This window comes from Prorops nasuta, unplaced genomic scaffold (assembly GCF_024137725.1).
Source record: "Prorops nasuta isolate Cenicafe-Biocafe unplaced genomic scaffold, Cenicafe_Pnas_1.2 PNAS00003, whole genome shotgun sequence".
Taxonomy (NCBI): domain Eukaryota; kingdom Metazoa; phylum Arthropoda; class Insecta; order Hymenoptera; family Bethylidae; genus Prorops; species Prorops nasuta.
Window position 1 is genome coordinate 10287609 of NW_027116800.1, and position 26357 is coordinate 10313965.

General features: G+C 44.5%; 1 protein-coding gene across 7 annotated transcripts in view; it reads right to left on the bottom strand.

Annotated features, from left to right (window-relative positions):
• Positions 1 to 26357, bottom strand: part of zfh2 (Zn finger homeodomain 2) — a 180238-nt gene that overhangs the window by 76442 nt on the left and 77439 nt on the right. The window contains exon 4 of one of the 7 annotated variants that reach the window (XM_066725018.1): positions 8699 to 8771. The exons of 5 other annotated variants lie outside the window; for them this stretch is intronic. The gene's annotated coding sequence lies outside the window, so the exon portion shown is untranslated. Of the gene's footprint in view, positions 1 to 8698; positions 8772 to 23069; positions 24007 to 26357 lie in introns of those variants that run through there. One more of the 7 variants, XM_066725020.1, reaches the window with a different exon arrangement.

The window sequence follows — 26357 nt, forward strand, 5'->3', positions numbered from 1 at the left end:
CAATAATAAACAAAAATTGGAAAACTCGAATCTCGATGCAAATTCTGCATTATTGCTTCTTCTCTCGGAGAAGCTTGGAGGACTCGACGAATATTTTGGAAAGTGTTTTAATCGTGTCATCTGCAAAGCACTCGCGCTATTAACATAAGTCGTGTGTGGAGCTGGTGGACTTCCGGTGGAGAAATGCGTTGCTTCCTTCTTCTCGCAAGAAATTGCAAGGCACGTAAAAGGAGCAACAAAATGACGTCTGATCTGGTGCATCGACCCATGGGCGACACGCAACGCGAAATTGACGTTTGGATAAATAACGAGATGCGTAATCGTGGACAATCGTGGGGCTTCGTGCCATGCATATTCGAGATGAACGTCATGTGGTCTCGACGATTTCTTGGCCACAATGACGGCTATACCTTCGTGCTCGGCAACTTGGAACATCGGTTCGGTTTCCGGTGAAACGCCGCCGAAGCGACAAACAAAAGACGCTTCTCCTTCTCGTCGAACGCGAGCGATTATTGCCTCCCCCCTCTCCATCTCTCCACCACCTATCTTCCTCCTTCGAATTTCGGGTGCGAACTCATCAACCACCTGTGACTCTCATTATTGACTTTCTCCCGATGAAACGGATATTCTCCATTTTGCATTATAATTAACAGTACACTTTCAACTTTTTTCTCCACAAACTTCAAATATCACGCTCCTTTTTATTATTATTGTAATTACACTCAAGAGTTTTTAACGGTGAGTCATAATTTATTCTCGTTTTCCACATAATAGTATTTATTATTAATTCGAGATAGTACGAGCCACGTAGCTTCAAGTTCAACGTCTCTTTGTCACGGCGAGTATCGAGGACGTCTCGCGACTAATCGATATTTGTGTTATACTAGAAAAGAGAGAGAGAGCTTTCTGCGTCGATACTAACAATATTGTATAATAGTACGCGAGAGCGAGAATCTCAGGCGGACGTGAATTTGACTATAGAATATATAACATTGTCGATCGATCCTATATATGATATTCGCGTTAAAATTGCGTTATCCGCGGAAATGTGGGGGGGGGGGGGGGGTGGATTTCCTAGCGAATTTCCAAGGTTGGTCATCGAGTTATCGACTGTTGACCGGGGCAGGAAGGAAAGATCGCGGAATCTCTCGTCGTGTTGTTGGCGAGAGAAGAAGATCGGTTTTGTTGCACAGTCGAGATATAGTGGAGTGCGGGGAGAGAAGGAGGAGGGGGAGGGCGAAGACAACGGTAATAAGTGAAGGGCAGCTCGCACGAAGGATAATTTACGTGCAACATGGATCCACTCGGCGTTTAATCCGGCGGTGGAGCTGGCGATTATGAAGTTAGGTTGGGTTAGGTGCTGAGGGCCTCTTTGTGATATCAATTAAGTATGATTTGCCCTCCCCTACCAGTGCCCTTCCCCTTCCCCCCGGGCTAACCCAGCCTTTAACCCATTCCCTTATAATTTCCTACCAATGCACCGTGAGAAACTTGGCCGTAACACGCACGCGCACGCACGTAAAGATGCACCGACAGCTTCCACACTCCTCCATCCCTCATCGACATCCCTCTCTTTAACCTCGCCACCCTCCACCCTCCCCCATTCACCTCTTCGCTCCACGCAGCGATCCAGCAGGATATCTCACGAGATCGCCTTTATAAAATCTCGTTGAATTCCTCATCGCGCGCCAGGATCGATACGTTCCAAATCGAATCCGATGACGAGGAAACAATATTTATCAGGAGGAAATATTTAATAGTGGCGCGAGGGTTGAAAATTCACTGCTGGCACACTCGGGGGATTGAAAAATGTTTTCTCTATATAGATTCATAGAGACGTTTTTGGGTCATGAGAGATTCTTGCAATGAGCAAGTTGGCTTAGCGAGGGGAGCGAATGCGCTAGCAACGAAGCCGTATCGATCACATTAAGGGATGTTTTTACAATAATTCCCCTGGCCGCGATCGTGTTAGTGCCAGTACGCGGAGGGAAGGGGCCCAGGTAGAGCCGCCATGTCTAATTATGTCGCATTGATTTTGTCATTAGCCACCCCCTCGGGGCAAAAAGCGTGTTCGCCACTACGACTATACGAAGCCTTCTAGCGTTCATCCAGGGTTTGTTAACCTTGGAGTTCCGGGATTCACCGGCTCCCTCTCTTTCACTCTGCAAGACTCTGGATTCAGGCCCTACCGTTATTAATCCAACAACTATAGTTTATACCGTTCCGAACTGAAAGACATTGGACGAGTTGGCCCGAATCGTGCACAAAACGATTATATTCAATTTCGAATCGACTTGAATTCCTCGATTTTTATCATTTCCCTCTGGCTATTTTCATCAAACAAATTTCAATTTACCTGGCCGTAACGAAGCTAACGGATTCGATCTGTTAAATAAATTAAGCATCGCGAAAGGGAGGATAAATAATGAAAAAAGCTTGCTTTACGAAGAACCAATTGAAGAGCAACCTGGTTATATATGGTCGTGCCACTGCACGACGCGCGCGCTCTCAACGATCTCGGTCGCGTTAATTTAGCCAGTTCACGCGCAATATACTTCAACAATCATTAATTAACGGCACTTTAAATATGACACAGTCACGTGGCGCGCACCGTCCCCGTGCATTCGAAATCTAACGAGCTCGAAATTTTTATCGCCTCATTGAAAGCCACGAATCTTTCGAAACGACCAGGTTAATGCAATATAACTGTTCTCTTTGCAAAGACACTTTTCGCATAATTTGGAGGAGGAAGCTTTTACCACTTATCGACACTAGGCTTGGATAAAGTTTAATTTCAATCGGAGCTGGATGGCAACAAATTGATATTTCAAGCGAGCAATGTCAATGTTGCCTGACGCATTTGGGTCAAGTGTTGCAGCGAAACTAAATGAAGTTGTTATCCAACAACTCGTTCGATGGCAAATGAGCGGCTGCGTTAAGGATTTTGCATCATCTTTGCTCAATCCGATTGATTTAGATTTACAGCGTCAGACCGGGCTTACGTAAGAAAAAAAAGCTCCGTTACTATAATACTCGGATTTCCTAGTCTGCCTTAGAAACTCTACCATATCGTCTCATCAACGCTGCATTAAATTTTTTTTAAACGTTGCTTATTTCGAATCCAGAAAATAATTGCCACGTTGAATTTTTTGAAAGATATAGCGGGACTGGAGGATGTAGCGGAAAATTTGAGCAATAATATTGCAAACTGTATTAAGACAAATAGCTTCCATTATACGGAAAGGTGAATTTTCAGATTTTAAAAATTTTATGGAGTGAAAGAGTCAAGAGAGTTGGTCAGTTTTTGACTCGAGTATATAGTGTAAAGTCTCACTCATCGACGTTTTCCAGGGGGTGTTGCATGTGCGTCATCGAAAGTAACCCTTTTACGAGAGTGTATAATTAACGTACACCTGTACAGGGACAACCCCTGCCTCCCGCAATTCCGTTGTAATCGGGCCAGTCGTGGTCAGAAGCTTCCTTCTCGCGGTCTATGACCAACGACTATATACTTCCTCCACCCTCGCCTAGCCCCAACCTAGCCCCCTCCCCATGCAACCCGACTTGGATTGTGAAGAAAACACTTTCTCGGAACCAGAATCGATTACTGCGAGTTACACGAGCTCCAACTTCCCGATTAAAATCTAATAATATCCCCCCGAAATGAAACATTCAGCGCTATCAGGATCTTCATTAGCGAGGTTCGCCGAAGGAAGCAATTGGTCAGACCAATATGAACTGGAGATTGCATAAATTTCTCATAAAACTATGCTTCCATGTCCAATAGATTCCACACGATATCTAGGAATCGTTAACGGAAACTAGCAAATTGAATGAAAATTTAGCAGGAAAATTTTTAGCAAGATTCGAACGATCTGCGTATAACATGTATGTGTGTGCAAGGAGAAAAAATTATTAACTGATATGTAGAAACTCGGTGCGGATGTAATGAGTGAATGAGAGAAGAGAGTTTGACAGTGCTATATCTCATAAAGCAGCGTGGAATTTTAATGGGAGGGAGTTTGATAAAAATGGGATGAAGAATTTTCTGATTTATCGTGGCGTGGGAGTGTAAGTTTATCCAGAAGCGAGAAAATTTGATGGAGAAAGGGTCGTATATCAAGAAAGGTTCTCGGTGCGAGGAACTGCTAAGCGAGCTCATTAGCGGCTGGCACCTCCAAGTTACAGCGGAGCCCGATAGTTGCTGGCTCGGGGCCCACCCGCCCAGGATCCCAGCGAGCCACGCGGGGGGCCAATGAAAGATGCCCGGATTCCGAGCCCTCACAAACCTTTCATTGAGCTGTTGAAGTCATGCTAGGTGTGCCAGCCATTAAATTATTCAAATTCTACCAGCACTACATTCCTTTCCCTTCTAGTTCTTCATTTATAGCCACTTTTGTCTTTGTCCATCTTATCCCCTCTCTCATTGTCACTACGTCACTCTCGTTAACAGCCACAATGCTTGAACACTGCTGAATTTTCTAATTGAAATCTGTGCGATAAAGACTGAACATGAGACGATTTCTCATTATTAAAATTCAATAATGCTATATATAGGAGTGTTATTATTGCAAGTAGCAATTTTATTAATAAGGTTCCTATCGCTTCTTCTCGCTCAACGCTCGAAGCTGCAATTGAGCGAGTGGAACGTTTCAGCTGTCGATCAGCATTCTTCCTACTCGCGCATCGAGAACTCGTCCTCTCCGTTTCTCCCCACGAGCTAACGGGTCCGCTGCCTTATACTAACCATTGTCACGTTCGATTTTCAGAAACTAACATCAGCATTAGCGTTGGAATAAAGACGAAGAGGAAATTCACTGTGATAAGTATTGTAACGAGTCCCACCCATAAACCAAGCTTCGCGTGGAAGATATATGTATACCGAGAGATAAAGAGAGGAAAGGTTGAAACGAATTTGCTTTCATCGAAGCTTTCCTGAATCTTTGCTGTATTTTAATGAAGGATATGATCAAAATACGGGCTTTGCAGTAAGTTAAGTATGGGTGTACGAGTTGTAGGGAGATTATTCAGAATGAGTCACGTATCTGACTTGATTACTTAATTATTGACACTGAGCTGAGTAATAGATTAAGATAATAATTATTAACGTAAGATAGGTCGATATCTGGAAGATTCAGCAGATAGGAGTGTCATTGACACTTCCGGCGAGCATCGACGTCTCGTTAACGTCGATCCGATCTTTCCAGTTTCTTCGACCTTCTTCTTCTTCCTCCTCCTCCCCCCTGTCACCTCTTTCCCGCCACATCTTCTTCCTCCATTTCTCTCTCCTAGCCAGTAACGAACGCTCCTAACACTAACGCCACTCTCTCTATATAGTGTACTATATATATACCCGTTCTGCGTTCTTGTCACCAGAACGCCGACTCCTCTAACGATCTCGTCCATCGACCACTGGAATTTGATAATCCGCGCCAATTCCAATGCAAAAACTTGCCTTCCACTCGACTCCCATTAAGAATTCTAGCACGAATGTTATCGAGAGCCTCGCCAGTACCGATCTTCCGTTAATCCTTCATCGCTTATTGGCTCTTCTCGTTGAAAGCAGCACGTCGATGCATTTTATGTATATCGATATGGCGAGGACTTCTTTGTTGATTCTGCATGAATTTTAGCAGCAAGAATACTCGGGGATTATACTCGATTGCAATTGGACGAGTATCGTAGGTTCTACAGAGAAGGAGAGAGAGAGAGAGAGAGAGAGTGCAGTACACCTAACGAAAGTAAGGTGGTGGTTGGTTGAGGAAAAAGAAAAGGTGAGATGGCGAGCATCGATAACGATCTCATCGTGTGTGTGGTGAGTCACTCGATGAATGATTGATTGGATGACTCGCGTATATCGTTAGGAGGAGGATTCCGTACGGAATCCTTGCGTCATGCCGAGCACCGATATATGAGAAAAGTTGCGAGGATCTCGCGATTCTCTAACACACACATACACATATATATATATATATCGAAGTCGATCGTTCACCATTCGATCTAGTTTTCTTCATTCCAACCAAAAATCAATGCAAAATCTTGGCGAATTAATTACTGACGGGGTCGATGATGGTTTTGGGTTCTCTATCGATGATTTCAATATGGTTGCGTGGGCGAAGGAGATCTCACGCTGCGATAAGGCGTTGCAGCAACCCTTGGAACGCACCGGGACGCACCTAAACGTTAGGAATTCTCCTCACCCCCTCCCCCCTACTCCTATCTCGTCCACGAAGCAATCCTATATATCCGAACCAACTCCCCCACCGTTAAAAAAGAAACGCGGCGTGGGCGCGAGTGACTTTCATTTTTCACGCACGCCGTGATTCCAAAGATACCACATTGTATTTAGCCAAGGAATATTCATCACTCTAATTAGAATGATAAATGGCTTTAATTGCACGAAACGATAGGTATTAATCTCAGCCACGGTCTGTGTGTCTCGCTAAGCGTGTATCCTATACTATCATCTTTCCCATCCTTCTCTGACCTTTTCTCTCTCCCTCTATCTCTCTCTCTCGCGTTCTTCTTCTCGTTCTCTCAGAGGCTATTGGCATTCCTATATAACAGAAGAGGAAGAAGAAGAAGAAGAAGTACGAACCCTCGGCTCGAAGCGAGATGCACACGATATTTTTGGAAATTTGTTATATAGAAAAGGATGAAAAACATTAGATAAGAGCTGCTCTCGAGCGCATCTGATATTTTCGTTGACAAGTCGACTGACATGGGAGTCGAAAAATTAGTGAGTACTGCGGGGTAATTAGCGGCTGACACTGGGAATTATCGTTAGTGTTTCAAAACGGGCGGAAGTGAGGGAATTACGTAAAAGACGGCGAGAATCATTGGCGGCTCGCGTTCGGCCCGTGGATTATCTGAATAAGCAGTTTTTAGCGTCTGTAACGACTGTTCGGTAGCTATAGTCAGCGCGAAACGTCCGTCGGACAGTTAAAAGGCCAAGCGTAAACAGCACGCGCTGCTTCCTCATTAATTTTTCATCCGGTACGGACAACACTTTTTTTCGTCGATCCAATCGTCCCAGGCACCCATAATCTCCGATCGATATAAATTCTCCATTTCTTCTTCCAATATATCGATTGGAGGAATTTGCTCTCTTCGGGCATCATTGACGATTTTTCCCGGAGAATCCTTGGGATAATTCTGGCAGAATCTCGTTGGTGCTGAGAAGCATGGAAAATCATGGGACAGCTTCCTTTTGGAGAAAAGCATAGTTGCATGGTTGGTGAGGACCGTGAGAGGGAAGATGGAGGAGGAAGAGAAGGGAGCCGGGGGCGTAAAGAGGCAGACAACAATAGAGTAGACGGTACTTTTAGGGTACTTAGCGGAGTAGCAACAATGCAACGACCAGCTACGGGTTTTACTGCCCAACCAGCACCTGGCAGAGTGACCTGCGCTTTCAGGACCCGCAGGACACTCTCCTCGAGCACACCTGCTTCCAGGAAAACTCCCGATGCCTGCGTGCAAAAAATATGGAAAGCTAGGAAACGACCGTGTGAAAGTTTCACCGATTCCTCTCCTGCCCATCGCTCACCAAAACCATCCTGAATAAATAAGCTGGAAATTCTTCCTGACAATCCGCTTAGCGGAAACTGGATCCCGGGGGATCCCATTTTCACTCACAATTGGAGCGCCAAAGTTTTTCACAATTAAGAAAAGCCGGGCGAGCTCGTCTCCCCCGATATGCCTATAGCTCTCGCAACGCAGATGCAAATCAACCGTTAAATGAATCGGTGGATTCGGGTCTGAAATTTCAACGACTACACATTCCTCGTTATTATAAACAAAGGAACGATAGAAATTATTATATATACACACTTTTGGACAAATTTTCTTCAAAGATAAATTTTCGTCTTGCGGCATCGTTGATGATATTGTGGTGGGGAGGATCGAGTTTGAGTAAATCGGTTGGTTTAGTTTCCAAGAGAAATTATTACGCGAGGTATAGTAGCTATATAGTTATGACAGCTGTTGGGGGGGAGGGAAATGAAGGGGGGGGGGGGGTAAGTCTTTGAGAGCAATACTGATCGATTCTGAGAATTTAACAAGAGAAACGTATCTGAAAAAGGCATTCGCGGCTGGTTCGATCGAGAGAGGACCCTGATGCTTCCAAGAAGAAGCTGGCCTCTTTGTTGTCCCGAACTCCCGGTCCACAGGGTGTCTCGCGCTTATCCCACAGGAATTGGGATCCTATTGTACGCGAATTTCTCCCTCTCCAGACTCCCTTTTAGTCAGCCGTAACTGCAGGTATAGCTGGACACACCTGTGTCGATTAACAAAGAAAACTTTCTTTGCTCATCTTCAGAAAATTTTCAATAACTTCATTTCCCTTTTACTTACACGTGCATCCACCTACGTATTTTTCTATAAAAATCTTCAACCTCCCCTTATCGAATCTTCTCCACACCCCCACCCCCCTTCCTCTCTTTCTTGTATCTCGTCCATTACTCTCCGCCTTCCTCGAAATATTTCCAATTAATTAACTGCATTACCGATAATAAGGAAATCTTGCATCGGATCGTTCACGTGTTTTCAAGAAATCCAAACTCGCTTATCGAAGCTATAGGTTCGTGTCGATCGATATTCAGGGGTGAGCCAGCGGTAATAGGGTAGAATCTGGGGAATTAATGGCTCGAGTAGTTTACAGTTCAAATATTTGCTCTAATAGGAGAAACGTTGGACAAACCTCGGTGCCATTGTACAGGTCGAAACACTGATTCCTAATCGTCCTTTTCACAGCTAATCCAAGGTACACTTACCTAAAACAAAAGAGAGATCGTATTACCGAAGAGAGAAAAAAGTAGAGGTATATTAAAAAATATTGCCAAATAATATCGCTACACGCCTCATTTCTCAATTCTTCTCATTTGGCAACGTTTTGTTCAGCGGGATTTTAACGGGACGATATATAGCTTTTTGCGGATAATTGAAGGAGCAATTTTAAAGGATTCGCGCGAGGAGATGAAAGTGGGCAAGCGAGGATTAACCTTCGGCCGGGGTTCTTGTAGATTAGCGATTACAGCACCGAAACTGGTCGGGGAACTCATGTTCGGTGATTCCCGTGGTACGATCGGGTTTCCATTGGATGGGGAGGGGGGGGGGGGGACAGGGTACCACCTCGTTAATTGCCGGTGCTGCGACCGCGATTAATTGGACCTTGCTATATATGCGAACGTTTGTCACCCGACCGTCCACTATATATATATATATATATATATATATATATATATCGGCTGAAAATTTGGCTCGATCGCTCTCGCAATTAACGCGCGAGTCCGCGATAAATTTCGCAACGATTCATTTGGATATGAAAAAAGGCGTTAATCGAAGATGGAAGAGAGATGGATGGTAGGAGTATGATAAATCGTTTGATTGGACAAATGGAGTGGATGGAAAGAAAGAGGCTACGGGTATATACGCCGAGTTAAATATAGATTGATTTAGTTGGGCGTCTAATCATTGGCGAATGTATGTCCGCCAACAGATTTTATCGTCTCGTCACGTTCGCTCGCGAGGAGACGCGTGGGATTGAAATTTACAGTTGGACAATGTTTCGCGGTAAAGAACAATTACGGCACTCGTCGGCGGAGGAAAAATTGCACCTGTTCAGCAGCGATCGGGGCCGGGAACACCGTAGCTACGTGCCTTGTAACGACCAATGTGACACGCGCAATACGGGGAACTTCGCTCGACACGCCTTCTTTCCTCTCCTCGCAACGATGCAGCAACGAATGCCAGCCACCATCTCCTTAAGGATCACTCTCCTTCGATCCAACCTTTAACCTGCCTTCAATCCCGATCATACAGACGAATTCCTATCATCCTTGCACTTTCTTCATTTTAATATTAATTATTCTAATGAAGAAAATAAATAAGTTTTTCTTTTAATTCGACATGCAGCTTCGTAATTATTGGATCGCGTGGTATAAGCAGTTTTTCAGTAGAAACTGTGCACTTGGAACAATTTTTTTTGTTACAATAATGGATAAAATTTTTTTATATAATTAATCTTAAATAATTTTGTTACTGTTATGGTCTATTTATTGTAAAAGGTACCTTAAGTTGGGAGGTTTCTTTAATTGGACCAATAATGTAACTTTTCCGATATAAATTATTTGTAACTTTAAACGGTAGAAATGTATAATGTATAAATAGAATAGTCTACTGATTCAATTGTTTCGTTAAGCATTTTTTAGTTATTACAAATGAGCATATTTTTTTTTTCAAATAGTTATATTTTTGAATAAATAGTGGATAAGGAGCCCTACTACTTTGAAAAAAGTATAATAAAATTTTTATGATTGTTAATTCAAAAACAAATCTATTGGAATGTAAAAACTGTCATACATTTATCAATCAAAATTTAAAATGTTTTTTTTGTTATTAATTTTACATTTTTATAAGAAACAAGTTGCTTAAATTGGATATTGCCATATTACGTTCTGCAACAAGAAGTTTAAAACTTGGTTCATCAGATTCTCGAAATAAACGAATAATTCATAAAGCTGCTATCACATTACACGGCCGCTTTATAAAGCAGTCATTAAAAGTGCGAGGAGAAAATAACTAATAAAATCAAATCAAATTTGCTAAGTTTTATTTGACATGTGAATAAGTGAAGCAAGAAAGGATGATCCAGTGCTAAAACGTAGCACATGGTATTAAATAAAACTCAACCCTAAAGCAGATATAAATATTACATAAATTATTCTTCTTATAACAAATTATTCCTGGTTCTCCATTTTCCACAAATTAAATAACTAGCCCAACATCGGCAACCTTTACCCATGACAAATTTTATTCGCGATTCTACCAAAAAATTGTCCGAAAGAATTCACAGGACCAACTCGATCCTCGGTTCGAATCGCTCGAGCAGCTTAACGGAAACGTATAGGAACGCGTGGTGTGTGTGACACGGAGAAAAATTGGAGTCGCCCATTTAAGGAACGAGACTGAGAAGCAATCAACGTGTCATACTAATTTTCTCATCAGTTGTCTCGCGTGTGACTGTACGATTTTTAGCAGTGCTCTCGCTAGCGATGACCGGCGCTCGTGAAAGTCAAATTAGCGCAAGGAGAAATTCGAAAGCGTCATCGTCAGTCGCGGAAACTATTGCCTATATTCGCATCGCGTTTGACTCGCTCAATGAGGGAGAAAAAAAAAGGAATGAATTAGCGTAAGAAAAAAAAACCGCGGCGTGTATACTGTCGACGAAAGTGCCAAAGCTGCCAAGTGCTCACTGGCGAACCTTCTCCTCGGTGTCTTGTAATTTCTTCGATTAGAGAAGATTTTTCTTTGGCGATGCAATAAGAAACGGCCGGCCGAGGAGGATCATTATACTCGTGCCGCGTGCAGAGGATCCTTTTCTGTCGGACGATCGTGGCAGGTTCTCAACCTTGCGGGGCACACGATGCGTGACCCTCGGTGACTCGATGGCGTTCGAATTCGGTGTGGGCGCCGCTTGCTGCCAGCCAGCACTCGCCTCGCTTTACCTCTCCGCCAGTTCTGCCACACCTTGCATATTTGGCGCGTGATGCCAGATTGCTGCGACATGTTGCTCGAACGTAGCAAAGGTCGTGCCGTCAACGGACCACGCGCTCCACACTCGTCAAAATGATTCCTCAAAAAAACCTGCAACCATGCACTCATCGATTCTAATATCCTTCATCAACGCTAATATAATATAAACAAAAATAACAAGATTTTCCCATCGTTGGAAAATCCAATAACGCTCGATTCGAATATCACGAGTGTCTATACACGTGTATATATCCGAGTGGATGACGATTGCAAAATTACGAGAGAATAGCAATCAAGCATAATTAGTTTGGCGAAAAGGGAGTTGGTGTGCAAATGAGCGATAAGAGGCGAGGCATTGCGTAATGTCGAGGCTCTTGCAGCACTGCTCTTGTCTATATATATATAACGTGGCGCGAATCGGAAGAAAATCAGGATTTTCGCCGGAGGGGAGCAAAGGGTGTACGGATGGATTTGGAACAACCGTGGCAGACCAGTTGTGCCCGAGGAGAAGCGGAAGGGCCAATGGCTATCTACAACTTGGACAAATCTTATCTGCCATCTCATCTGCAGGCAAACGCCAGCGGAGCGTGACCTCCGCCGCGATGCTCGCGCTTCGCAACCTCCTCCGCACGACGATCATTCATATTTTTTCAATATCTTCGCAGCTATAACGTTTCTATCCCTCTTACGCAGTTGGCAATTTTCAATATCTCGCTTCCACCCGATGATCTCTCGGGCCCCCATATCGATACAATTTTATATACTGCGAGGATTAAGGCGCTAGATTCCAATGATGTGAATCTTTTTTATTAGTGGTGGCAGCGGCGGATGGCGGGCGGCGGAGCGGGGAGCCCGAGGCAATAATTAATTTCTCATGAGAGAACAGAGAGCAAAGCAGCAGACCGTGGCGCGTCGTCGTTGGTGCGAGTGTGATCGAAGGTGGGCCATTCTGGTTCGTTTTACGTGCCAGCGGGGCTCGCATCTGCCTTTGTCTCCTAATCCCTAATCCGCAATCAGGGCCCATTGTTATGGGAATCGGTGGCCGCGGATCTCTGCCACGGGGATTATGAGAGATTAAAATCTGTGGATGAGCGGACCAAAGATTAACGCGTGAAATAAGAAGGTAGTGGGAGGAGACAAAGAGAGGAGAGGGGGGGAGGGAAGGGGGGGGGGGGTTAAGATAACGCTCGAAGAGGAGGTGGGTAAATGTAAATGATGATAACGAGGAAGATGGAGAGCAAGAATATAAGGAAAAGGATGGAGGTTGAGAGACACGCAGAATTGCAGAAGAAAGAGAGAGAGAGAGAGAGAGAGATGAGTAAAAAATTATTACTGTGGGTGTTCGAGGTAAAACGAGCGAAACAAGAGACTACCGAGAGAAAAGGAGCTTTGTGCGGCTGGCAGGGCTGGGGCGACATTCAAATCGGTTGATTCGTTAAGATTAATTCATCGCGACGATGCTGGATGTGCTACCGCATTCGTTATTAAGATCCTGCAACAACCAAACGTAAAAATATTCTTTATACTGTGTACGTACGCCAGTGATCGCGTCCCTTCAACTAATTTCGTACTTTGCCACTTGTACCAATCAATATTCTATTTTGTTAAACAAGGAAAACTCATCGATACCCGTAATACGCGTTCTTCCACGATGTATATCTCGAATGAGTCACACTTCTGGATTTTAGTACGGGTTGCATGTGCGTCAGTTTTAATTGTTATATATTTATAGTATTTATTATCAGTCGAGCAGAGGAAAAATAAACGAGAATAGCCAACGCTGGAATATTGCACGTGTGTGTGTCTGCGATTGGATAGAATTTTGGGACTCGACGTTCCTTTCTTTTTTTAATTCTTTTTGATTTACGGCCATGGAGAATTTTTAATCAGGCAGAGTGGAAAATGAGGATTGTTGACTCGTTAGTGGCTCATAGAATTGGGAATATCCTGACAAATCCAAAAGATAGCATTGGAGCTTCTCGATTTCGATTAGACTCGAGAGGTATTTTTCTGGCCTTCCGGTGATAGTCTTTTTAGGTTGGAGGCTACCGTATCGCGGATATTGGGCCCACAATGGCCGGCTAATAACGCAACAAAGGGCTGCGCGATAGAACCGGTTGAACCCGGAAAACCCGAGGCGTAATAACTGCGGCTTATAAACTCCCAAGCAAATTCAGCGAGTACGACTTTTCCACGGGGATTACACAGGCTCATTTTTTTTCTATTTTTTTTTTATTTCGTTTGGCACGTTCTTCCCTTATCTCGATCGAACTAGATTAAGCAGCGTTCACACGCGATACACACCGAAATTTGCTACAGCTCCCTGTTGCCAATTCTTGCTCACTCCTCTTCATCCATGGACGTTTTTCCTCTCGGCAAAACTTGACTAATAAAACTCTAAGATTCGGCTACGAGTGAATCTAAAATGCTTTGTTATCAGGCTATTATTTAGTATTACGTAAGAAACGACCATGACTAATCAAATCAAGCAGCTCTTATTTGACACCACGGCTCGATTTCGTGGCAATCGAGTCGTCGGACGTTAAAAAAAATTATCGCTCGCTTTTAACAGCAATTTCACGCTAAACTACAATTATTTTGTCCTCGTAACACGGAGCGATCGCAGCGTGGGAATAAATTTCTGTTAAAATTCTTGAAGGAAAAAATGGAAGAAATTTTTGTAATCTCGCTTCACGGAATATGATGCGTCGTTGCGTTATCTTGGGTGTTTTCTGTTTCCTCTTGCACGCGCTACAGAGAGAGAGAGGAAGAGAGAGGTTGCAAAGGAAGGTTTCGCTCGGATGCGGGAGGCTCGAGTTGATGGGGTGGTGAAAGAGGAGGAGGAGGAGGAGGAGGTGGATTGATTGTGTCGCACGGTACTCGCGAGTTATGATAATTCCGCTGAAGCGACGGGACTGATTTATCGCTAGCAGGATAAATAAATAGAAATCACTAATTAATAAGTGCTTGGCAAGAGGATGACGTTGATTTATGCCGCGTGGGAGAGGGGAGATGTGGATCGTTCGAATTGTAGATCGAAGTTTGCGCAATGGCCGAGGTATTTCGTAAGATCAAAAGAGCTTGAGGGAGGGAGGGGGGGGGAGTACGAGAGAGAGAGAAAGATGGACAAGGCGAAGGAGAGAAAAAAGGATCAGCGGGTGGAAGGCGTGGAATTATCAGGATTTAAGGAGGCTACAAAGTGCGTTTTTACGACGACCCGACCAAGGATACCCTTTATAGGCCCTCTCCCCCTCCCCCAACTTGGCTCTTTTCTCTGAAACTACCGAGCACAAGAAGAGAGCCGGGAATAATCGCAGAGTTATAATTAAGCCGCTAATGATCGTTGGCCGGGGCCCCCAAAAATTGCCCGACCCCTTCCCGTAATTATCGAATAAAATAAACACCTTCCGCTCTCTACATTGTCTTCCTCGAATCCTTTCCCCCTCCCCGCCACCATTCCCAAGAAGGAGAAAATACAGGAGAAAAAAATGGAGCTTCGAATAATGGCCAATCAGCTTTTTAAGGCAGCCTCGTGAAAGATTCTGCGAGAGACTCGAGCCTAAAAATACTGTACGACCAAATTCTTATAACTGTGCAGTTTTTTTTTCTTTCCATTTTTCCAAGGTTTAATCAGGAGGAGGGTGATTCCTGTTACCGATATGGATATATAACAATGGTTTCTACGGTTGACAGGTGACTATAGGAATCTAACGTGATCGGCGCAAGAACCGACAGAGAATTTCACGCGCGGCGTCTCCGGACTGACAAACTTTGACTGGGTTTGACTTACGCTCGTATGTACACCGCGCCGCGTATACCATATATATATATATGTATGTATATATGGATTCGGTGCGTTATAACCATCGGACTTAACATAAACGATTCGCCCTCGAGAGGTTTTTTAACGGGACCACCGGTGAGGCTCGGATCAAAACCAACGACGACTTTCCACGACCTTTCCTCGTCACTTTCTACGCTCTGCATACGTATGTTTATAAATTATAAATACGTTCGAGTCCACCAATCGATAATTAGCGACAACTACGATAAAGCGTATTGCCTTTATCACGATTATTATATTAGCAGTAGCTATATGTACGCTCTTGCTCTTAATCGCTGCTGCATTTTTTCAACCACACCTATTACACAGTCCCAGTTATCTTTGTTAATATCGTTCGTCGATCTTTTTGATTTTTACCAGATTATCCAGGTCGTCGAAGATTGATCTTAATGGGAGCGAACATCTTTCACGTTGGATTTCGGTAATTTGTGAGTTTAGGAGTGATGATCGAGAGAGAGAGAGAGAGAGAAAGGATTAAGGGAGAGGGGGGGGGGGGGGTAGAAGGATGAACCAAAGATAAGTGTGTAATCATTGTAAAGCGTAGAAAACGCAGAATACTAAGCGCAATTTAATACCCGTTCTTATACATCTGCCGTCCGCCATTAGCGATTGCACGACTGATTTATATTAATCAAATGAATACGGTTCGCGGAACTGCTCGCTGCTGGATAAAGGAAGCTCGTTAGGAGTGCCGTTACGAGTAATTAATTTGTGCATCTTTTATTTCTGCCCGCAACCCTATCTCGGATACAGTTTCGTTTTGTCATGATTATTAGGCCATTTATTACCGAGCCCACGACTATCGTCTCTCTTTCTCTCCTTTAACAATCAATTAATTTATGGACTTTGGCCAATGAGCTCGAGAAAAAATCATAAATTCAAAGCCACTCGGATTAATGGCTGACGATCGTCAAACTTTCTGCATTTTTTCTTTTCGTCCCTTTTTTCTAGTATACTATATATATAGTATAGGTAGAGATTAGGCAGAGATTATGTAATTCGAGTCCACCACCACGTATACATATATATATATAGGAGGGATGTCAACGGATTATTATAATGACAATGACAATAAACGATGAATCTGTATGCACAGACATAAATCGCACGTTCCCATTGTGAGGGAAATTCGAGCGGGCCCCGGAGAAAAGGGCCCAATGCTGATTTGAATAAAAAGCATGCTCGCGTGCTCCGAGAATCAAAATATTCGATCAATCAGACGTTGAATTTGGCGAAACGCTTGAAAAATGTCAGCGAATCCATTGCGAGAGGATCATTCTACAATAATAATAAGGCGCGGAACACTAATGATCGGTCTATAACCACGCGAGATAACTCGTGCCATTAGTTCAATTGCGTTTATTTCTACGAGTCTCATGCAAATCCGCCGTAAGAGAGAAATTCCTCGTGGCTTTATGAATACGAAATTAGGCTGGATCGTGAAAGCAGAAGTTCAGCTGGAAGCGAAGCACGAAAGAAGAATTCTTAATAAAGAGATGAAACCCTTCGTGTCGGTTAAATTCGTGACAATTAGTTTTCAATAATATCTCGGGGCTTGATTAAAAGTCTCCAGGCTGAGAATCCATCAACTATTAATTATCTTTCCAATAATGAAAGCCTCGAGTTTGTCTCTGTAAGGTCTACAGTGAGACTCGATTAAAAGTCTCGGAACTGAAAGTTCATCAATAATTAGTACAAGAATTGATGGCATATAATTGACTATATATATGTGACGTATGGAAGAATCGAATCAAATTTTTAGAATAAATATATAAAAATGGGAAAAGTCTTAACGCGTTACGGGCCTCGATGGTTAAAGAGTGAAATGTTTGAGAGAGACCGGTGCCAAAAAGCGAGAGATCCAACAGTGGATAATATTTAATTGATCGGAGAAAGGAGGGGCCAATGGAGGTGTCTTAAATTGGAGAATGCAATTCGAAGAGTTACTCGTAATTGTCGTGGTCGTCGTGACAGCCAAGAGTATATTTCTGGTGAGGGTAAATTTATGCGTCTAGCTATATAGCGATTAGATTATTAGAAACTGCAGCTGGCTGCAGTCATATATTATACGGGCGCTTAATCGGCAATATAAAATTTTACGATCGGCCTGTGTCCTCGGATTAGCGTGTCCTTTTTCATCGGAGCGCCAAATATTTTGCATTCCAGCCTGACTCCTCCTGACACCTAAAAACCGCACTGAAGGAATTCACAAATCACCCTGCTCCGAGATATCTCATTTAAATTTTAAAACATCGACACGGAAAGGCAGAAACAATTAAGAATTTTTACTTTCCATTCCATTATTATTTCCAATCGTTTCTACATATACATATATATATATATACCACTGTTTGTACTACAATCAACCATCGCTGATTCTTCCCCCGAGATTAATTTTCTAATGGAGCTTCCATATATAACCGGAAATTATGGAAAATATGGAAGCTTGGATCGATCGATTGGCTATGATAATTTACGAGACTCGCGAATCCATGAAATTCCATTAATGACTCGAGCGGCGCGCGTATAGTGATAAATTATTGCTTAAATCCACTGGTGAAAAAAAGCGAGTTGATCTAGGAGAGAAGCCAATTTGTTCTTGCACAATGAACTATAATTTATATTCTCCATGTACTCGCGTTTCGTTTCCTCGCTCGTTGAATTCTTCACGACTCGGAGACTCCCTCGAGGGATTTTCTGGGATTTTCCAGGTTTCGCCGTTACGGCCGAAAATTATTGCGATTCCAATTATTGATTTTCCCCCCTTATTTTCTTCTCCGTGACGTCATTAGGAAAATTGCGCATGGAGGTGTTGCAGCTGGTCTATTGGTCGTTGCTGTTTGTCGAATAATTGGAGTGAATGGGGTCATCCGGGTGTTACACATACACACTCTTCGGAATTGAAGCTACGCGAAAGGGTGTTCCGATGACGGAAAATCCGTGAATTCCTCGGGTCGTTTCGGTGATTTGAACGCACGATGGGTGACCGTCGGATGCGTCGAAAAACTAGACAGGGTTTGGCCGCCAAATGAGCCAAAGCTACCACGCAGCCATAATCGTCGCTCGACAGCTACCTCGCAAACCAGTTTGCACGCGCATCCGGAGACTCGCAAATCTCCAAGGAGTACGTCAAAGATGATTCGGAGTATTTATCAAACTGCGAGATTTTACCGATCGATCGGCAAAACAAACGACCACTGGAAATTCCTATCTATCCGTGGACTCTTGTATAAATAAATAAACGAGCCAGAGAGAGAGAGAGAGAGAGAGAGAGAGAGAGGCCAGTTTAAAGAGGGTATATACGATCGATTAAAAGTCGATGATTGGACGATATGATTGAGGGATTAATAAAGCGGAGTATAAAACGAATTCCGGTCACTCGGATCGTAGATGGAACGAGGTGGTTGCGCGCCAGTTGAACTTGCACTACAACTGATTATAGTTCTGTATGCAAATAAGCGAGCGCTGTTAGGTACGTGCACGTATACATTAGTCGCTAGTTTTTTATAGGACCGCATTAATTTAGTCCTGGCATAAAACGGAGTGTGCCCGCAGATTGGTGTAATGGAAGATACGATCGCGCGGTGACGCGAAGGCAGTGAATAAAAGCCGGGACAGACGCATATATAGGCGCGAAGACCGTAGTTTTAACAGTCTCGAGGAAAGTAAACATATATATACATATATATATATATATATATTGCAGGAATGCCAAATATTTCGCCACATTTTCTGAAGCTCAATTCTCTCTCCTCCATATAACGCGCGTTAGGTTATTCTGCGCGGTGGGTAGAGATTTTTCCCTCGCGAGTGCAATTTGTTTGCTCGAACGCGTGGAGGTAGGGAGGGAGAGAGGGGGGGGGGGGGGGGGGGGGGTTGGAATAATAGGACGCTCAGGGCTAATTAATGGAGACCGGTAAGGAACTGACCGTGCCATAGTCATCTCGTCAGACCAACTAATTAGGCTCCGCTAAGTTTTCCATCCTGCTGCTGCTGCCGCCACAGCTCGACGATTTTATTTCGCAAGACGCTAATTAAGAGAGTATCCAGCTGTTCCCTATCCTACGCGACAACAAATTTTCCAACAAAACGAAACGCCGCAAAACAGTGATTTTTCCACTTGGCTAAGAACGCTAAGCTCCTCGGGAAAATTCCGGCGAGTTTCTTTCTCATTTTTCAATCGAGGCCTCCTTATGGCGCTTGAATAGGGTAGCTTCCTGTTTTTCTCCTTCTTTAATTTGGTATAGCGGTATTTAACGGCCAATTTCTTGGAAGAATTCCAGCAGGTTTTTCATTTCTCAAACGAGGCGTGTTTACTCGCTGTTTAGCTACGCGTTTAACGATAAAACTTAGATTTTTGCGGCAGTCTCTTCGAGGAAAGAGGAGGAGGTTGCTGATGTGTGGAATGGAAAAGGGTGAAAATTGTGGTGATTCGTGTAAGATTGGGATTAATCGATGCTCGCTCGCTCCTTGGACGGAAAAGATTGAAATAAAAAATGGTAGGAAATAACGCTCGGAAGAAATGTCACGCTTGCATGTCGCATCAGGACGGTATGCAGCGGGCAATTTGTAAGCTCCAAGGTGATCTTTTACAATTTACGATTCTAATTGAACACCGTGGCAGCGATCACGATTCTCTCGCGGCCCCGAAGGGAATGTTCCTTCGTTACGTCCAATAAATTGCGACTACGTACGCGATAGACGGCGAATAATCAGCGACATAACGCCAACTGCCAGCCCCAACAAAATTAACGGAACGATCGAAAATCAACTGTGATCAACAATGCACGATTATACGCCTTCTATATATATATATATATATATACGCTTACTTTCCTTCAATCAGTGCGACTAAATAAATTAAAATTACGAGGAGGGTGGGTGAAATACAAGTGTAAAAAGAGGCAATTTAATACGTATTAGGAGAAAAGTGTAATTTTTGTAAGGATCAAGTGGAACCAGTATAAAATGGATAAAGCGGGGAGCTTAATTAATCGTCGAGCAGGCTCGAAGAGCAAAGCTGGAAAGTAGCCAAGTTGTTGGTACTAATCGCGATTAATTAGACCCGAGGGATCGTTCCCTCATCCCGTGGAATAAATCGTGGAGCGCGAAGGGTGTTGTTTAATCCCTCTTGAAAACCCTTTTCAAGAGACTTCAATGCACGAATCACTGCCACTTGGAGACTCATCGCAAAATCCGCACTGCCTCTCTCCTATTTCCCTGTTGCCCCCCTATCCCCCCCCCCCCTCTCTCTCTCATTCAATCCTTTTCGTTCGAAATTTTAGTCGATTCTACTGCTCCCCTTTTTATCTCTAGCCCCTCACCTATAGTTTACTTTTTCTACGAAATCACAATTTCAACTTCCACTCAATGTTCTATATATGTATATATATATATGGTAACAAAACGATTTTCTACTTTTTCAAAGCTGTCTCACTGGACACCGTCACTATACATATAGGTGCATTCTTCCTGCGCTAGGCTGGCAGAAAAGAATCTTCGGATTTGAAAATCAAAGCGAAGCTCGAGTGGAAAATGAAAGAGATTCCGAGAGGGTATCGAGTGGGGGTTGTTGATCAAAGAGGGATATAATGGTTATTCGTCGATCCGCATTCCGGAAATTTCAGATTGGAATCCTATAGGAGGGTTCACGCTGTTGGTAAACAAAAGGATATCTAAATCAGTGCATCACTCGGCTCGGGCCTGCACTCTACCGGCTCTCTAATACCGGTTCCCTTATCTGCCGGGGAATCGAAATCTGGCGTGTCGCACGCGTTTCCATCGCGCTCCGGATACACAGCTGCACGCACGAACCTCCCGGGACCTGGCGAGCCTCCCTGAAAACGTGCCGCGAACTCCATGGGCACGTGCTGCCCTCCGCATTTCTCAACATCGGTCACGCGGGATCTAGATTTGCCTCACAGAACAACTCCAACATTCTTAAAAACACTTCTTCCTACCTCCTCGAAGGATTCACCGAAAACTTGAGCAATCCAAGGATTTTATTATTAATGAAAATAAATGACACATTCAAATGTAAACCAATTTTATCAACGTTGATGAAATATTTTTGTAAAGCTTTGTCGAGTTCTCGGGAAAACTTTGCAAAGGGCAATGCCAGTGTTCTTTCCTCAAACTGAAGAATGTTTTTTATAATTTCATCAGATGCGGGAGGATAAGGATTCGCCGAAAATTTAACAAGCACGAGGCTGTTGTTATTCATCAAGTCGAACGACGCATTAAAATGTAAACAAACTCTCGTAACAGCGATGAAGAACGTCGTACGATTCTCTCGACTTACGAGTAAACTTCGCAAAGGGCAATATGAGTTATTTCTTGCAATTGAGAAATGCTTTCTCAGAGACTCATCTGATGTAAAAAGGCAACGATACACCGATAGTTTCACAATCTTTTTCGTCAAGATAAATGACTGCATATTAAAAAATAAATTCCAACAATTTTTATATACATAAAACTCTTTTCTATGATTATCTCAATTTTCCAGAAAATCTTTGCAAAGGGCAGAATGCATTCTTTCTCTAAGTTGAGCTTCGTGTTCTCAGAAACTCATAAGATTTGAAAGATCAAGGATTCTTCGAAAATTTAAAAAGCACGAGACTGTTATTTATTCCGACAAACGATAAATGAAAATATAAGAACATTAATGTTTTTGAATATTTATCATTGAATAAGGGCAATAGTGAGTGAAGGATAGTTTTTTCTAAGAATCTCCCCCGGAGTACAAAGACAAAGTTCCACCGGAAACGTAATGAAAAGCTGATTGAAATTTTCATTGAATAACGAAGAAAAGTTGCAGCGGTTCGATAAGAAGCGGTGAGAGCCCCTTTTTCGAGTCGAGGAAGGATTTCTCGAAGAGGTTCACCGGGTGTTTCGGGATCGATTGATCGACAGGAGTCTCGAGACTGGTGTAAAAAAATAACAGACGGATCCTAAGATAACATAGAAACGTCGAATGTAGAATGTTGTAGAAGGGAATAACGAAGCTGGATGTGCCGATGGACGTGTGTGTTTGGAGAACCGAGAGAGGCAGGGAATCACGAGTGTGAGTTTATCTCGTCTGGCGATTCCGCGTTACGGTGCGAACTTCGCCGGCGAACAACAGCGTGAGAACGGTAATTTTCCACGGAGAACTGTATTTTTCAACTTCTCCCCATTTTCTGCCTCCTCTACCCCACCCCACTCCACCGATTAAGCGGGTAGTGTTTGGTCGTGACGTTTGACATGTGGAGTACACATTGGCCACGGAGAAACATTGCCAATTGCGAAATCAGAGAGAATGATCGATGGAGATGCTCTTATGAACACAGCTATCCTAAGGAAACAGGCTAAATCTATCACAGATCACAATCGAGGAGCTTCACTGACTTTGGAACGATCGCACGTGAGATATCCTATCGAAGGGTGTGTAGCACAGCTATCGGGGCAGTTTCACGATTTGATTTCACTTGTCACACTGAGCAATCGGGAAATCTGGATAAAACACTGGTTGGGAACGAGTCGAGTCCCGAGGATCACTGATCAGGCAGAAATCTTTTTTAGCGAGGGTGGGGAAACCTCGAATTTCGCGAGCACTGCTTGGAATCGAAGATCTGGGAAGGTTTGTCTCCTGGGGCTGTCCCTATGACGCCGCCTATATCCGGCCACGTCTCATCATCACCCGTACTTGACGTACCTGGGTTCATATCCTGCGAGAGTCCAGGTTCCTTTTGGTAGCAGCAGCAATGCACTCGATCTCACTTTTCATCCGAGCCTTGTCCGAAAAGCACTTGGTTATATCACGCGTTGGAATCACTGAACCTCCGACGCGGGGGTCCTGTATGCGAGTGTAATTGAAAAGGGATAAAACGGGGACTCACGTAAAAATAATAACACAGCACAATTGTCTACAATATTGCGCACCAGAGCACCAGAAATCAGGAACTTTATTCGGCACACACCCGCCAATCCCAGTAGGGGTGTCACGTTGATAAAATCTTGAGAGGAACACGTACGAGAGTAGAGACGAAGACACCTTGGGGTAGGGCACAGAGAGATGAGAGATGGTTTGTTGTTGGGGGAGTAGAGGGGGTAGGGGGGGGGGGGGGTGATAACAATGATCAGTGGAAATGTTGAAAAGACACTTTTCGCGAGGACACCTATGGCAGGTGCAGTTTGGAGTAACTCGATGGGCCCGTGAGTCTCGAAGTGTTAGGGCCAAGTCACTGGGGCGCGAGCAAAACAGTCACCTCTGGATAAAAACTGTTAGGACAGGCCTGGATGCTCGAGAGAGGACAGCACTCGTAAAGCGAGGAACCCTTTTAAACGACAGCACTGTGTAAGATCTGCAGGTTTGGCAGGCACCGTGTAGAAGCTTGGACAACTGCAGTTTCCGATGGCACTATCACTATACGTTCTGCTTGTTTCCCGGCCAGAGGACGTTTTTCGGAAAGGAGATGTAGGGTCCTTGGCAGGGGGGTGCGTGCATTGGGCAGAACGCGGAGGGTAACCGGGGCCTCTCGACGCTCGGGATAATATTTTAATGAAGGAAAGGCCGGACAGCGAAGTGCCCACGTCGGGTCGCGCTGCCGAACTGCTCGCTCCCCGCCCCTCCACGGCCGGCGGGCAGCCTCCCCACTCCGGAGCAGGCGCTAACCCCCACCAGTTTGCCCCTCGGTTGCCCGAAAGGGCGAACTGGTGGGGCGAGTCTGGCGTGGCTTGGCCCGATGGGCGGGACAAATCGACTCGGCGCGTTCCTCTCCCACTGCACGGACACGCGGTGGGGGCTGCGATCCGGTGGGGGGATCCCCTCCACTTTGACTCGAGCGGATCGCGCGACAGCGCGGGCAAACCGGGGGCAAACGGGGGGCAACGACAGACGCGCAAGCCTCGCGTAGCCGCGCCGCGCCGCGTCCCAACGTTTTCCTTTTGCCCGTTCCGCTGTTGCTGCTGCTGCTGCTGTCGTTGTCGCTGCACTCGCTGCTACCTCTGCCCCTGACGGCCTCCCTTGGTGGGGGTCATCCTTCGCCAACTTCCCGGATATCTTTCCGGTAAACTTTCCTCTCCACTCTCGCTACCTTCTTCTCCTACACCCCCAGCTTCTCACTTCTGTACTCTCCTCCGATTTTCTCTCTCCTTTTCCAGATCTTGCTATACGCTGCCCTTCTGTCCTCTTTTATTACCTTCCTCACTATCCTCCCTCTCTCTATCTCCCTAACCCTGGTTTCTCTCTCTCTCTCTCTCTCTCTCTCTCTCTCCCCCCGTCGTACCTCGAACCACCCCTATAGCTCCTCCATCTATCTCTACTTTTTCTCAGGTGGTCCTCTCTCAATTCCCTCTCTGTCTCTCCGAAGGAGACTGCTGCTGGCTTTTACTAGTCTATCCCGGTGACTCCCAACCCGGGATTTTGCCCCGACTTTCTCTCCCCCCCCCCCCCCCCTCTACCACCTCTACCTCTCTCTTTCTCGATAGCCACCCGTCCGGATGTATCGTCTGCCCAACTCGATCGAAGATCCAGGATTTCCGACGGCGGGGACCCCGAGCCTTTCACGCCTCCGCCGACTTTAGTGAATTTAACGCGAACGCCATTATCAGAATCGAAGTGCTTCGTTGAGAGATTGTAATACCGTAATATTCTGACTGGGGAATGAGTTTTTAAAAGGTTTAAAGGACGGTCAAAAATAGAGAGGGAGAGTAAGATGATAGAATCCTTAGTCTCGCAGTCTCTCATAATCGAAAAGGACATTATCCGACAAAATTCGTGTGAATGATTCTGTCTCTGTCAATGTAGAAACTATTAATTCCAATTACTGAAATCTATATTGAATTGCTTCGTAGGAAGAATAATTTTTCAGATGGATATTGCGCGGGAAAAATCTGAAATGAATTTGCGGATTTTCCTTTTTTCTTTGAAGGATCTGGTCGATGTGGGTCGAAAAGTTTTTCGTGATCCGTCTGGGATGAGCTGGCGGTTTGAGAAGGGAATTCGTGAATGGACCGGGAAGGAGGAGGCGCTCCTCCTTCAAAAAGGATCTCCGTCTTGTTTTCGGTCAGCTTTACTGCACTTTCAGGATTCCGGAACGTGGATGGCCTTCGGCCAGGTGTGCTTGCTCGGAAAGGGAAACTCGTAAAGTGACTTTAAAGCTATTCCGCCTTCCGCTATACTTTTATTCCCTTTTTCAATGCTGTTAGGCTAATCGTATTAGGAGCGTGCACACGTCCTTCCATGACCCAAAAATCATTTTGTCATTTTTACCGTCCCGAACCAAAGGAAATCTGCAACGCTTGTTAAGAAAATCCATTGGATGATACAACACGCGTCTCTCTCGTCGTTCTCCCTTTCAGAAAACCCATCCGAGATAATGGAGTGCCGGATGAAGGTATAATAATATCATTCAACGAACCGATAAAACCAGTATAAAATCCAACAGTTTTGACACTAATGAAACTCGGACTGCTGCGATTGGGTGGAAGAAGAGACGCGAACCGATGTATCTTGTGGCAATAGCAGAGTGTGGTGGCCGGAGGCAGGCAAATAGGATAGGGGCCCAGGCATCTAAGGCGGGCAAAAAAAAAAGAACAAGGAGGACCAGCAGTAGGAGAGAAGAGCAGAGGAGCGGAGAATAAATGAACAGGAGTGCGCGTCGGAAGGTGGTTCGGTTTTATGGGGTCGTCAAAACGTTCCGCGATTCTCCGGTATGCGCATTCCTCGTCGTCGCTGAGCAGCCGAGGAGATGGCTAGCGGAGGCCCGGAGCTGCGCGATGCGAGGAGTATAACAAAGAGTGAAACGAACACTACACGGTAGCGAATCTCTCGCTAACTCCGACCAAAAAACTGTGCGCCAAACTTTGCCCATACCCATCCCCAATTCCGATTCTGCCCTCCAAAAGGGCAAAAACCATCGTTCGAACACCTTCTCGAATACTATCGCTTCATAAATACACCCTTTCAAACACATCCACCACTAAGATAAAAACCATTGGG